Source organism: Triticum urartu, unplaced genomic scaffold, assembly GCF_056163025.1.
Source record: "Triticum urartu cultivar PI428250 unplaced genomic scaffold, HENAU_Tu73 scaffold1, whole genome shotgun sequence".
Taxonomy (NCBI): domain Eukaryota; kingdom Viridiplantae; phylum Streptophyta; class Magnoliopsida; order Poales; family Poaceae; genus Triticum; species Triticum urartu.
In genome coordinates this window covers 4,643,014-4,657,737 of record NW_028259461.1, presented here as the reverse complement: position 1 = coordinate 4,657,737, position 14,724 = coordinate 4,643,014, and the positions used below count along the sequence as shown (strand labels likewise).

Here is a 14,724-nt window from a genome sequence, read left to right as displayed (position 1 = left end):
CCAGTCAGTTAACAGCCGACCGCTCTACCACTGAGCTACTGAGGAACAAGGGGGGATTCGACCTCCTAGAGTTCAACTCCCGCTCTCAACCCATGAACAATATGAGTCCGAAGCTTCTTTCGTAACTCCATAATTCTTCGTAGTGGCTCCGTCCATGCCTCATTTCATAGGGAAGCCCAAAGTGGCTCATTTCATTCTATTTCACTTCCTAGCACTTCCTATCATTTAATATCCATCCCTTTGGTCTTATTGACATAAGAGATGTCATTTATAGTCTATCTCTTTCTATATATGGAAAGTCAGAAATTCTCATCGAAACATCGAGAAATTGTGCATATAGAAAACTCTAAGAAAGAAAAAAAGGAGACCCCATGCCATGATTTTCAAATTCTTTTCTATTTAGTAGTCTAAGTTTCTCGATGAGGATAATTAATTCGGTCGTTGTGGTCGGACTCTATTATGGATTTCCTGACTACATTCTCCATAGGTCCCTCTTAGATCTTCTTTCTCCAATCTTGGATTAGGGAAGAGGAGATATTCGCGACTACTGGCGATTTCATTATGGGCAGCTCATGATCTTCATAGCGATCTATTATCCACCTCTGTATCTATTCTTTCATAGCTAAACAGGTGGAAGATCTATCCAATTTGGTTATATTATATCATGGACTCGAAAAACGGATCTGAATTTGACTGAAATGCACGATCTTCACAGGTATCACTTTTCACGATACCTAAAAGGTGGAATAGCGATTTTCGAACCATTTCCTATAAGAGAATGGTTTCCCATTACTTTGAGAAATGGATTCTTATATCAAACTATAGCTATTGCATTAAAGAAGAAAGAAACTAATAGAAGTCGAAGACGCGGAATGATAGTGAATAGAGAGAAAGATTCTTCTGATTTTCTTGTTTCTATCTACTAGACGCCGTAGAGAATGAGAATTTCATGTCTTTCATTCTCGTAACTCGTAATTGGAAAGTTATGGAAGGAGACCCATCATTTTGCAATGAAAACAACATATAAAACTCTGGACAATTTCGAAATCAGGCCAAGCGTCTTAATACATAGCAAAAAAATTCATTATTGGCCCACCATTGATTAGAAGATTTAGCTTGTATGAATCGCTATTGGTTTGATACGAATAATGACAATCGTTTCAGTATGTTAAGGATACAGATGTATCCACAATTCATTTAGAGTTACTTAATAGTCTATTTCTTATACCATATCTCTATCCCGTGAAATTCTCGAGCCAAAAGATGGATGCATATGCTGTGTTTCATTTTGCTAAATGATATCAATTAAATGGTGTATCAATTCCATAAATTGCATATAGACAATAAATAAATCAGCAAAATTTCTTTCTTAATATTTTAGATAGAAGAAACATTTCTTCTATCTAAAATATTAGAAAGAATGTACCCTTCTATCCAAATCCAATTGCATCGATAAAATAAATCCAAATTCCAGTAGTAGATGAATAATTGCAAATTTGTGTGTGTACGAGATTAGAATAACTTCAAATAACTGACATAATTTGTATTTTTCCTGATCAGAAAAATACATGAAAAAGAAAGGAGGTAGAAAAATTTTTGGATTTTATGGTTAAGAAGAAAAGAAGAAAACAGGGGTTCTGTTGAATTTCAAGTATTCAGTTTCACCAATAAGATACGGAGACTTGCTTCACATTTGAATTACACAAAAAGATTTTTCATCGGAAAGAGGTCTACGAAGACTTTTGGGAAAACGTCGACGTTTGCTGGCTTATTTGCAAAGAAAAATAGAGTACGTTATAAGAAATTAATCGGTCAGTTGAATATTCGGGAGCAGTAATTTAATCGTTCAAATTTTTTTCTTGTTTTATTATTTTTTTAGTAGTCTTATAGTAGTCTTAGATTTTTCATTTTGATGAGCCTCGCTTTGAGGAATTCATGGAATAATCCATTTTCATGAATAATGAATTAAGGAAGAAAGGATATGAGTCTACCGCTTACAAGAAAAGATCTCATGATAGTCAATATGGGCCCTCAACACCCATCAATGCATGGTGTCTTCGACTGATCGTTACTCTCGATGGTTGAGGATGTTATTGATTGTGAACCCATATTAGGGTATTACACAGAGAATGGAAAAATCGCGGAAACCGAACTATTATACAATACTTACCTTATGTAACAAGGTGGGATTATTTAGCTACTATGTTTACAGAAGCAATAACAGTAAATGCACCAGAATTCTTGGAGAATATTCAAATACCACAAAGAGCCAGCTATATTAGGGTAATTATGTTAGAATTAAGCCGGATAGCTTCTCACTTGCTATGGCTTGGACCTTTTATGGCGGATCTCGGCGCACAGACTCCTTTTTTCTATATTTTTAGAGAGAGAGAATTAATATATGATCTATTTGAAGCTGCTACAGGTATGCGAATGATGCACAATTACTTTCGCATCGGAGGAGTAGCCGCCGATCTACCTTATGGATGGATCGATAAATGTTTAGATTTCTGTGATTATTTTTACGCGGAGTGTTGAATATCAACAACTTATTACACAGAATCCAATTTTTTTAGAGCGAGTTGAAGGAGTAGGTTTTATTAGCGGAGAAGAAGCAGTAAATTGGGGCTTATCGGGACCGATGTTACGAGCTTCTGGAATACAATGGGGATCTTCGTAAAGTAGATCCTTATGAGTCTTACAACCAATTTGATGGAAAGTCCAATGGCAAAAAGAAGGGGATTCGTTAGCTCGCTATTTAGTACGAATTGGTGAAATGAGGGAATCCATCAAAATAATTCAACAAGCTGTAGAAAAAATTCCTGGAGGACCTTATGAAAATTTAGAAGTCCGACGCTTTAAGAAAGAAAATAATTCTGAATGGAATGATTTTGAGTATAAATTTCTTGGTAAAAAACCTTCGCCCAATTTTGAATTGTCAAGACAAGAGCTTTATGTAAGAGTAGAAGCCCCAAAAGGTGAATTAGGGATTTATCTAGTAGGAGATGATAGCCTTTTCCCCTGGAGATGGAAAATCCGTCCACCCGGGTTTATTAATTTGCAAATTCTTCCTCAGCTAGTTAAAAAAATGAAATTGGCTGATATCATGACGATATTAGGTAGTATAGATATCATTATGGGGGAAGTTGATCGTTGAAATGATAATAGATAGGGTAGAGTAGAAACTATCAATTCTTTTTCGAAATTGGAATTATTAAAAGAAGTCTATGGACTGATATCGATTCTACCCATTTTGACCCTCCTTTTGGGAATAACAATAGAGGTACTCGTAATTGTGTGGTTAGAAAGAGAAATATCTGCGTCGATACAACAACGGTATTGGTCCTGAATATGCTGGCCCCCTGGGCCTGCTTCAAGCTATAGCAGATGGGACTAAGGCTACTTTTTAAAGAAGATATTCTGCCATCCAGAGGAGATATTTCTTTATTTAGCATTGGACCCTCTATAGCAGTCATATCAGTTTATTAAGTTTTTTAGTTTATCCTTTGGGATATCATTTTGTTTTAGCCGATCTTAGTATTGGTGTTTTTTTATGGATTGCCATTTCAAGTATAGCTCCTATTGGTCTTCTATGGCAGGATATAGCTCAAATAATAAATATTCTTTTTCAGGCGGTCTACGAGCTGCTGCTCAATCCATTAGTTATGAAATACCATTAACTTTTTGTGTGCTAGCAATATCTCTACGTGTGATTCGTTAAATAGATCTTTTTCCTATAAAATCCATTAACTATTTATATTCCTTTTTCTTATTTAGTATTTGGGTTGGTAAGTTAAACTAGATAGCTATATGAGTGAAACAAAACAGCCTTATAAATTTGTAGTAAAAAGAAAAAATCTCATTTCCTACGTACAAGAAAAAAGTGGAAGTAAACATAAGCAGTGTAAACTCTTTATCCCAAGGTTGATATTTTTTATTAGTCATCATATCTTGAAGCGGCCAAGAATAAAGGATTCACGATATGGAATTCCATTACTAGAATACTCCTAGTTATTACTATAACTTAATAATCCATAAGAAGAATCCACCAAAAGTTAGTGAAGGGTTAGGAACACTAAAGTACATAAAGGATTAGTAATGGAAAATCTAAAACATTAGAGATTTTGCCCATAAAAGGAATCATAATAAGGACTTGCAATTTGTAGAAATTATCAAGTAGTACTTTCTTCGATTCCGATCCAGAGTATGTTCCCATTCACTTGTTAAGAAATGGCTATCAAGAACGAATTAACCTTTATCCATTTTTTCTTTTTAAATACCCCTCCCTGGGGAAAGAAGAATAGTAAAAAAGATATGGAGTGCACTAGAAAAAATTTTCATTATTTCCTTCCTCTATCCATATTCATGCAGAATTGCTCATGAACTAATACCCAACTCTTTCATTTATTTAATTGAATTCCTTAACAAGTAACAAGTGTTTTATTCAAGATTAAGTTATTACTGAACAAAGAAAAATTTTCATTATATTATAAAGGATGAGATCAATTCGGAAGCGCTTTTTCTTATTCTAGCAGACGGAATTCCTTTGGTCTAATTTAGGACTTTCAAATCTATTTTATTTTATCTAATTCTATCTACGCCCCCGGGGCTAGGAACAAAACAGTCCTTTCCTTTTTCTGATCATAGAGAAGCCGTATGAAGCTAAGGTTTCATGTACGGTTTTGAAATAGCGGTGGGAACTGTGATGTTATCACCGACTATGATTACTTAACAGTTCAAGTACAGTTGATATAGTTGAGCACAGTCAAATACGGTTTTTTTGGATGGAATATTTGCGTCAGCCTATAGGTTTTCTGGTTTTTTTAATTTCTTCTTTGGCAGATGTGAAAGGATTACCCTTTGATTTACCAGAAGCGGAGGAAGAATTAGTAGCAGGTACCAAACTGAATATTCCGGTATCAAATATGGTTTATTTTATCTTGTTTCTTACCTAAATTTATTAGTTTCTTCTTTATTTGTAACAGTTCTCTACTTGGGCGGGTGAATTTATCTATTCCCTATATATCCTTTTTGATTTTTTCCAAATGAATAAAGCAGTTGGATTTTGGAATGACAATGGGTATATTTATTACATTAACTAAAGCTTATTATTTCTCTTCATTTCTATCACAATAAGATGGACTTTACCGAGGATGAGAATGGATCAGTTATTAAATCTTGGATGGAAATTTCTTTTACCTATTTCCCTGGGCAATCTCTTATTAACAACCTCTTCTCACTTGTTTCACTATAAATAAGATAATACAATAATAGTAAGAATATTTTCAACACAAAAGCTCTCTCAAACAAGAGAAAGAAACATATCTTTTTCATAGATATTTAGAATGAATATGTTCCCTATGGTAACTGGGTTCATGAGTATGGTCAACAAACAATACGTGCTACAAGGTACATAGGTCAAAGTTTCATAACTACCTTATCCCACACAAATCGTTTACCTATAACGATTCACTACCCTTATGAAAAATCAATTACACCAGAGCGTTTCCGAGGGCGAATCCACTTTGAATTTGATAAATGTATTGCTTGTGAAGTATGTGTTCGCGTATGTCCGATAGATTTACCCGTTGTGGATTGGAGATTTGAAAAGGATATTAAAAGAAAACAATTGCTTAATTATAGTATTGATTTCGGAGTTTGTATATTTTGTGGCAATTGTGTTGAGTACTGTCCAACAAGCTGTTTATCAATGACTGAAGAATATGAACTTTCTACCTATGATCGTCATGAATTGAATTACAATCAAATTGCTTTAAGTCGGTTACCAATCTCCATAATGGGAGATTACACAATTCAAACAATTAGGAATTCGTCTGAAAGTAAAATAAACAAAGAAAATCTTCGAATTCAAGAACGATTACTGATTACTAAACTTTGATTTGTCTTTCTGTTATAAAAATCTAATAATTCTTTATTAAACTTTAAAATTAAACTATAAAGAAAAACGAAAACTACTGCTTATTGGAAATTATTTCTTATTTTAAATCAGACTAGATTTTCGTGATATAATATAATTTATAACTATAAGTTTATACACAAAAAAATACCCTAATCCTTTTTTCCTTCCTTGAATCCTTTAGTTTTAGTCAGTTCATGAAAAATTTTATACTATTAATTTCTTTTTATCCATAATGGATTTACCTGGACCAATACATGAGATTCTATGCTATTGGGGGATTTGTTCTTCTACTAGGGGGTCTAGGAGTAGTATTACTTACCAACCCCATTTATTCTGCCTTTTCGCTGGGATTAGTTCTTGTTTGTATATCCTTATTCTATTTTTTATTAAATTCCTACTTTGTAGCTGTCGCACAACTTCTTATTTATGTGGGAGCCATAAATGTCTTGATCATATTCGCTGTAATGTTCGTAAATGGCTCAGAATGGTCTAAAGATAAGAATTATTGGACTATTGGAGATGGGTTCACTTCACTCGTTTGTATAACTATTGTTTTTTCACTAATGACTACTATCCAGATACGTCGTGGTATGGAATTCTTTGGACTACAAGATCAAACCAAATAGTAGAACAGGGTCTCATAAATAATGTTCAACAAATTGGAATTCATTTAGCAACCGATTTTTATCTTCCGTTTGAACTCATTTCCATAATTCTTCTAGTTTCTTTAATAGGTGCAATTACTATGGCTCGGCAATAAGAAAAACTTAGAAAAAAGTACAAATTATAAGAATTGCAATCTAAAATAAATAACTAAAGAATCACAATTTTGATTTAGTAAAATCCATCTACTGCCAACAAATACCTCTTTTTTTTTTTTTTTTTTTTTCTTTGTTGTGTAATTGTTCTATTGTAATTAATTGAATCGGTTCAATCTTGCCCTCATATTGAAATGAATCGAGATTGATAAGGAGTTAGTTAATGATGTTTGAGCATGTACTTTTTTTGAGTGTCTATTTATTTTCGATTGGTATCTATGGATTGATCACAAGCCGAAACATGGTTAGAGCTCTAATATGTCCTTGAACTTATACTGAATTCAATTAATCTAAATCTCGTAACATTTTCTGATCTATTTGATAGTCGCCAATTAAAAGGAGATATTTTCGCAATTTTTGTTATAGCCCTTGCAGCTGCTGAAGCCGCTATTGGACTATCAATTCTTTCTTCCATCCATCGTAATAGGAAATCCACTCGTATCAATCAATCTAATTATTGAATAATTAGACTTTTGAATAATTAGACATAGAATCCTCTAAACAAAGGCGCACATATTAAAATAAATAGAAATCAATACTATTTTCTTAGTATTATTTGAGAATATCCATTTTTTTAGTAGATTATTGCATAGTATTCTTTTCACTTAAATGAATTTTTGTATTTGTAATTCATTGATATTGCAATTTGAATATTGCAATAATTTATATTGAAAAGACGATAGCCAATTATTGGCTAATTCGAATTCGTCTGTACAATTCGTAAATTCTTTCTTATTTCTTATTTATTGTTGAAATCCAAAATTAAAGTCTCTTGGCTCTCTTCACGCTTTCTCACAAACAGATTAAAAATAGATTTTTTTTTTTGAAGTTTGGATAAACCATTGCTTCGTCTGGTGTCTACAATACATATGACTCATTATAGTACTAATTTCATTTTTACCAGATCGAAAAATTTTATGTTGAAAAGAAAAATTTATAGATCCAATGTCACATTCCGTAAAAATTTACGATACATGTATAGGATGCACTCAATGTGTACGAGCTTGTCCAACAGATGTATTAGAAATGATACCCTGGGATGGATGTAAAGCCAAGCAAATTGCTTCCGCGCCGAGAACCGAAGATTGTGTGGGTTGTAAGAGATGTGAATCTGCCTGCCCGACAGATTTTTTAAGTGTCCGCGTTTATTTATGGGCCTGAAACAACACGTAGCATGGCTCTATCTTATTGATACGTTACAAAAAACTTCACTCGAATCGTCTGATTCCTCTTTACCGAAGAAGCCTGTGCTCGAAATAATCGAGCACGGGCTTTTCTGGTCAAAACGTATCTTGTCTTTATCACTTTATCATGAGTTATTTTCCTTGGTTAACAATACTTGTTGTTTTGCCGATATTTGCAGGTTCATTAATTTTCTTTTTACCTCATAAGGGAAACAAAGTCGTTAGGTGGTATACTATATCTATTTGTTTATTAGAATTCCTTCTAATGACTTATGCGTTCTGTTATCATTTCCAACTGGAGGATCCCTTAAATCCAATTAAAGGAGGATTATAAATGGATAGATGTCTTCGATTTCCACTGGAGATTGGGAATCGATGGACTTTCATTAGGATCTATTTTATTGACAGGATTTATCACTACTTTAGCTACTTTAGCAGCTTGGCCAATTACACGGAATTCGCGATTATTCTATTTCCTGATGCTCGCAATGTATAGTGGTCAAATAGGATTATTTTCTTCGCGAGACCTTTTACTTTTTTTATCATGTGGGAGTTAGAATTAATTCCTGTTTACTTACTTTTATCCATGTGGGGGGGGAAGAGGCGTCTATATTCAGCTACAAAGTTTATTTTGTATACTGCAGGCGGTTCCATTTTTTTCTTAATCGGAGTTCTGGGTATGGGCTTATATGGTTCCAACGAACCAGGATTAGATTTGGAAAGATTAATTAATCAATCATACCCTGCAACCTTGGAAATACTTTTATATTTTGGCTAATCATACCCTGCAACCTTGGAAATACTTTTATATTTTGGCTTCCTTATTGCTTATGCTGTCAAATTGCCGATTATACCCCTACATACGTGGTTACCAGATACCCATGGGGAAGCACATTATAGTACATGTATGCTTTTAGCGGGAATATTATTAAAGATGGGAGCATATGGATTGATTCGGATCAACATGGAATTGTTACCTCATGCTCATTATCTATTTTCGCCCTGGTTAGTAATAATAGGAGCGATCCAAATAATCTATGCAGCTTCAACTTCTCTTGGTCAACGAAATTTCAAAAAAAGAATAGCTTATTCCTCTGTATCTCACATGGGTTTCATAATTATAGGAATTGGTTCCATAACCAACATTGGACTCAATGGAGCTATTTTACAAATATTATCCCATGGATTTATTGGTGCTACACTTTTTTTCTTGGCAGGAACCGCTTCTGATAGAATGCGTCTTGTTTATCTCGAAGAACTGGGGGGAATATCTATCCCAATGCCTAAAATTTTTACCATGTTTAGTAGCTTTTCAATGGCTTCTCTTGCCTTACCAGGAATGAGTGGTTTTGTCGCAGAATTAGTAGTATTTTTTGGACTAATTACTAGTCCAAAATTTCTGTTAATGCCAAAAACACTAATTACTTTTGTAATGGCAATTGGAATGATATTAACTCCTATTTATTTATTATCTATGTTACGCCAGATGTTCTATGGATACAAGCTATTTAATGTTCCAAACGCAAATTTTGTGGATTCTGGACCACGAGAACTCTTTATTTTAATCTGTATCTTTTTACCAGTAATAGGAATTGGTATTTATCCAGATTTTGTTCTCTCCCTATCCGTTGACAGGGTAGAGGCTCTCTTATCCAATTATTATCCTAAATAGGTTTGCTTTTTTTTACTCGTCTGCTCTATTAATGCAGAAATAAGTAAAAAAGTATATAATGCAGAAATAAGTAAAAAAGTATAATTAGATCTATCTCGAATTTTTGAGAACCCTTTGATAAGGCGTTCAAGGGGTTCTCAAATAAAACATAAAAGTAAAAACCTTCATTTCATGAAGGTTTTATTTTATGTAATCATTTAGGTGTTAATGTAAACGAACCATAACTATGTAAGCCTATTCCTAATAGATTTATACCAAAATAACAAATCCAAATTATAAGAAATCCTATCAAAGCTATAAGTGCAGAATTCGTACCCTTCCAATTTGGATTTGTTCTACTATGTAAATAAATTGCGAATATGGTCCAAGTAATAAATGCCCAAGTTTCCTTAGGATCCCAATTCCAATAGGATCCCCAGGCCTCATTAGCCCATACTGCTCCACAAAGAATACCTACGGTTAAAAGGGTAAATCCTAGGCTAATGACACGATAACTCCAAGAATCCAAACGCTCCGTTAATTGATATTTGTAATAATTTGGAAATGAAGGGACAGAGGTTCTTTTTAAAGCACTTCTTTTTGCATAAAAATATTTAATATCACTAAAGAAAAATGTTTTATTTAAAACATTTTTTTTCTTTTTAGAAAAGAAATGGAAATTATTTCGAAATCTAATGATTAGAATAGCGGCAGATAATAAGGATCCGCACAAAAGAGTTGCATAGCTTAATAACATCATACTGACATGCATCATTAACCACTGAGATTGTAGAGCAGGTACTAGTATCGTGGATTGATGCATTTCAGTTAAAAGACCCGATGTGGCAAAGCCTTGCGTTAAAATAGTACTTGGCGTAGTTATTGTGCTTAAATCATTTTTAGAGTTCTGTATTTTAGGAATGGTATGAAGAATATACAGGGCCCATGAAAGGAAGATCAATGACTCATATAAATTACTTAATGGAAAATGTCCCGAGGAAGCCCAACGAGAAACTAAGAATCCTGTTATAGAGAAAAAAGTAACTATCATTCCTTTTTCTGACGAATCGCGTAATCCTCCAAGTTCACGAACTAATAAGGTTATAAAATGAATCGTAATCACAATTGAAATCGTTGAGAAAGAGATATGAGTTAGTATATGTTCTAAAGTTGCAAATAGCATAAGGGGAAGGTCCCATTACAAAATTGTAAATTTCGAATTGATTTCTAATCTATTGTATTCTTTTTCAAGAATGCCGCCACTCGGATTCGAACCGAGATGCTTGAGCACTGCTTCCTAAGAGCAGCGTGTCTACCAATTTCACCATGGCGGCTAACTTCAAATAATAGGTAACTTAAAAGAATAATAGCTATTATCTTGGGAATCGTCGATATTGGGAAAGTCCATAAAATTTAGGAACATTAGAGTTTTCATTAAAATAGACTTCGTTTGGTAGTATCGTTTCCATTTTTTTTTTTTACAATAAACTCTTGCTTTGCCCAATAGAAACACAAACACTGCTTGAAAGAGTTGGAACTTCTTTTTTCTAACTTGCAATTATAGAACTAATTTTTTCTAATTAATTTCCCCTTTACATTTTGAAAATTCTTTCAATACAATGAAAAAAATCCAAAAGGGTTTCTATTTAATGATGAAATTAAAATAAAATGGATAAATAGAAAAGGCTTTTTGGATTTTTTAAAAATTTCTAGAATGAAAGTCTTTATGCTCTTATTAATAAGATTTACTAACCTTATGATTTTGGAGAAGATAGGTGGAAGTTGTAAGTCCTATTGTAAGAATACTCCACTTTTCATAATTTTCCTAATAGAATATGAGGATTCTATTAGGAAAATTATGAAAAGTTCATTGATAGGAAAAGAATACTTAGCACACAGTATACCAAACAAAACTTTTTTTTTCTTGTATATATAAGATAAGAGGGGTTTTTTGTTCTAAGAATATTGTACCGAGTAATTCGACACATAAAAGTACATTCAAAGAAGAATCCAAATTATTAAATAATTGGAATTCTTTTTTGATAAGTCAATTCATATTATTCCAAAATCTTATTATTTGTTTGTTGCCCAGAAAAACCCTTTGGTTTTGGATGCTCATTACCGCTCGAAAATGATCTTGATTTTACTAAAGAATAAGATTGTACTATGGAAAAATAAGTCTTTTTCTTCCAAATATTTTTACGAATACGCTTTTTTGACATTGAAGTACGTTTTTTTGGAACTGCCATTCAAAAAGGAAATTACTTTTTTCTAGTTGTATGTGAAAGACATCTATTGCTGCAAATCAATCCTTCTTTCTTCTTTTTATTAGTATTTATACTTAGATACTGAAAGATACTTAAATTTTGAATTATTTTTTACTTCATTTTGTCTAATGCGGATAAGACAACAAGAATTTTTTAACATTTTTTCTTTATATATTTTATACTTTTTTTTTAATAATATAGAATATATAGAAGGGTTTCTCATTTAAATCTATTTATATCTATTTATATATCAAGTATACTCCATATATAGATATATGGTATGGAAGCCTATCCCCCATATAAGATAAGACGGGGGGATAAAAAGAAGGGAAAATGAAAATAGTTAATTAAGTTCAGAATGGTATTCCATAAAGGAAAGGAATTCCAATCAAAACAAAAAATACTGAGTCTCTTAAACAAGACATTCTAAAACTTAGGTAATTTATAGTCATTAGAATTTTAGTTCTATATGAAGTAAGGACTATTCGATAATTTCTTATAAACATAGGTTTTCATTGGAATTCACTCAATCAGTTAATTATGGAACAAGAGAGCTGTTTCATCTTTGTTTTAAAGAAATATAAAAATGAATTATGAATAGAAAGTAAAATGATTCCACTTTTTTTTTTTTATTTTTATAAATATCTTTATTTAGTTAATAAAATAACTTCGTTACCTAGTTATTTTATTAACTTTTTTAATTTAACCAACTAAACCCATTCTTAATTTTTAATTATTTCAATGAGATAAATTTTGGAAAAATTAAGAATTTCAGTATTTTTTCTTATTCTTTTTATTTATTCTTTCAGAAAGAGATAAGAATTGGTTTGGTGAATCGGAAACAATTTTATAGAAAAATTGAAGTAAAAATTGAAGTAAAAATTGCAATTTCTTTTCTTATGGAACATACATATCAATATGCATGGGTAATCCCTCTTCTCCCACTTCCAGTTATTATGTCAATGGGATTTGGCCTTATTCTTATTCCGACAGCAACAAAAAATCTTCGTCGCATATGGGCTTTTCCTAGTGTTTTACTCTTAAGTATAGCTATGGTATTCTCAGTTCAACTGTCTATTCAACAAATAAATGGAAGTTCGATCTATCAATATCTATGGTCTTGGACCGTCAATAATGATTTTTCTTTAGAATTTGGATACTTGATTGACCCACTTACTTCTATTATGTTAATACTAATTACTACTGTAGGAATCCTGGTTCTTATTTATAGTGATGGTTATATGTCTCACGATGAAGGATATTTGAGATTTTTTGTTTATATAAGTTTTTTCAATACTTCCATGTTGGGATTGGTTACTAGCTCCAATTTGATACAAATTTATTTTTTTTGGGAACTCGTGGGAATGTGTTCTTATTTATTGATAGGCTTTTGGTTTACACGACCAATCGCAGCGAGTGCTTGTCAAAAAGCTTTTGTAACTAATCGTGTAGGGGATTTTGGTCTATTATTAGGAATTTTAGGTTTTTTTTGGATAACAGGTAGTTTAGAGTTTAGGGATTTGTTCAAAATAGCTAATAACTGGATTCCTAATAATGGAATTAACTCTTTACTTACTACTTTGTGTGCTTTTTTATTATTCCTTGGTGCAGTTGCGAAATCCGCACAATTCCCTCTTCACGTATGGTTACCCGATGCTATGGAAGGGCCCACTCCTATTTCGGCTCTTATACACGCAGCAACTATGGTTGCTGCGGGAATTTTTCTTCTAGCTCGACTTCTTCCTCTTTTCATATCTTTACCTTTGATAATGAGTTTTATTTCTTTAGTAGGTACAATAACACTATTCTTAGGAGCTACTTTAGCTCTTGCTCAGAGAGATATTAAAAGAAGCTTAGCCTATTCTACAATGTCTCAATTGGGTTATATGATGTTAGCTCTAGGTATAGGTTCTTATCAAGCTGCTTTATTCCATTTGATCACTCATGCTTATTCAAAAGCTTTATTGTTCTTGGGATCCGGATCCGTTATTCATTCAATGGAACCTCTTGTTGGATATTCACCAGATAAAAGTCAAAATATGGTTCTTATGGGCGGTTTAAGAAAATACATTCCAATCACAAGAACTACTTTTTTATGGGGTACACTTTCTCTTTGTGGTATTCCACCTCTTGCTTGCTTCTGGTCCAAAGATGAAATCCTTAGTAATAGTTGGTTGTATTCGCCCTTTTTTGGAATAATAGCCTCCTTTACTGCAGGATTAACTGCCTTTTATATGTTTCGGATATATTTACTTACATTTGATGGGTATTTGCGTGTTCATTTTCAAAATTACAGTAGCACTAAAGAGAGTTCCTTGTATTCAATATCCTTATGGGGAAAAAGGATACCCAAAGGAGTGAATAGGGATTTCGTTTTATCAACAACGAAGAGTGGAGTTTCTTTTTTTTCACAAAATATACCAAAAATTCAAGGTAATACAAGAAATAGGATAGGATCCTTTACTACGTCTTTTGGGGCTAAAAAAACTTTTGCCTATCCGCATGAAACGGGAAATACTATGTTATTTCCTCTTCTTATATTACTACTTTTCACTTTGTTCATTGGATTCATAGGAATCTCTTTTGATAATGGAGGAATTGGTAATGGAATAGCAGAGTTAACCATATTATCAAAGTGGTTAACTCCCTCAATAAACTTTACCCAGGAAAGTTCTAATTCTTTTGTAAATTCATATGAATTTATTACTAATGCAATTTCTTCTGTAAGTCTAGCTATCTTTGGTTTATTCATAGCATATATCTTCTATGGATCCGCTTATTCTTTTTTTCAGAATTTGGATTTAATAAACTCTTTTTACAAAGGAAATCCTAAAAAAGAATTTTTAGATCAAGTAAAAAAAAATATATACAGTTGGTCATATAA

General features: G+C 32.5%; 1 long non-coding RNA gene across 1 annotated transcript in view; it reads right to left on the bottom strand.

The window, feature by feature from the left end:
* The window catches only part of LOC147956196 (uncharacterized), a 221,180-nt gene extending 218,652 nt beyond the window's left edge, over window positions 1-2,528 (bottom strand). Inside the window, exon 1 of the long non-coding RNA XR_015612479.1 lies at window positions 2,171-2,528. This is a non-coding gene — a long non-coding RNA (uncharacterized LOC147956196). The remainder of the gene's footprint in view (window positions 1-2,170) is intronic.
* Between the last annotated feature and the right edge of the window lie 12,196 nt (window positions 2,529-14,724).